Below are 1,473 nucleotides of genomic sequence, written 5' to 3'. Positions count from 1 at the left end.
CATATCCGGCGAAGTTCAGTCTAATTAACTTCACGCCGTTTAATGGGATGGGTTCACCCACTCAGCATTTGATTTACTTCAAATCGCACTTGGGAGTCATCTCTGGTAATGAGCCTCTGATGGTGCGGTCATTCGTTGGCACTCTTCGCGGAGCCGTAAATAGCTGGGACGACATGGAGACTAAGTTCCTTATAAATTTCTTTGACGACGACACCGAGATCTCTATCGGATCGTTGCTCGATGAGAAGCAGAAAGACGGGGAGTTAGTCGACACCTTCGTCAAAAGGTTCCGGAACAAGGCGATGAATTGCCGGGACCCGATCACCGAGGAATTCATCCTCCAGACCTGCCACAACAACCTTTCGCTGGACGTGTTGGAAGCAATGGGCACAGCACCATCCAAGACATGGAAGGATCTGAAAGTTCGAGGAGAGCAAGCTGAGCGATTCCTCAGGAGAAAGAAGGTGGAGAGAAGCCAACTGGCAACAAATCCTCCGAAACAGAACTTCAACCAAAAAGGAAAAGGTAAATCTCATGCTAATGCCGTTGATGCTAACCAAACTTTTCAATTGCAACCTCAGCAACAACAGCAGCAACGAGCGCCACAACAACCCCAGCCGCATTGGCAGCAACGACCTCAGAAACAAAAGTCTTCGGAACCGAGGTTTCCCAAAGTCTACTCCTTCAAGGATGATGAAGTTCCCGGCATCTTCAAATACCTGCTGGAGAACAACAAAATCCAACTGCCGGCGATCGTGGATCAAGAGGGAGCCAGCAAAGTGACGGATCCAAAGTACTGCGCGTACCACAGAGCGGTCCACCACCCTACGAGGTCATGCTACCACCTCAAGGACAAGATCCAGGCGTTAATCGACGTAGGGGTCATAACCCCGAAACCAGCCAAGAATGTGGGGGCCAACGCAGTGTCAATCAGTTTTGGGTCGGTGCCTACAACTTGGTTCGAGCCAAAACGCGTCACCAAAGTCGGGATGAAGACGGTGAATGACGATCCGCACGGACAGCGCCAAAAGGGACTTGTGCCGCACACAACCCCAAATGGCGAAATCCTTTGGGTTCATCCAGATCTGATTGGAGATGAACAATGGGCCGGTTCGTCATCCGGGAGGAAGTCTAAAGGAAAAGGGAAGTCTTGTTATGGAGTCTCTGCTATCCCAGGGGAAGATGACGAAAGAATCCCCACTTTCCCGCTTTCCGACGAAGAACAGGAAGTCTTCGCGACCCGGAGTGGAAATGAGTATCACTTCAAATATACATCTCCTAGTGATCAATTAGTTGAGCAGGGGGTGACAAAACGGGGACCAGCCAAGACTCTCACAGAGCTGGGGGTGATTACGGTTCCTAAACCGGTTGAGGAGGCTCGACGACAGCCGGTAGATAAACATAAAGAAAAGAGGCCCGAGGAGGTTCAAAATCCGAAGCAATCCCGTTTCAGTCGTCCGATTGGAAAGGATA

Source organism: Asparagus officinalis, chromosome 8 (genome assembly GCF_001876935.1).
Source record: "Asparagus officinalis chromosome 8, Aspof.V1, whole genome shotgun sequence".
Classification (NCBI taxonomy): Eukaryota; Viridiplantae; Streptophyta; class Magnoliopsida; order Asparagales; family Asparagaceae; genus Asparagus; species Asparagus officinalis.
Note: the sequence above shows the minus strand (reverse complement) of the source record.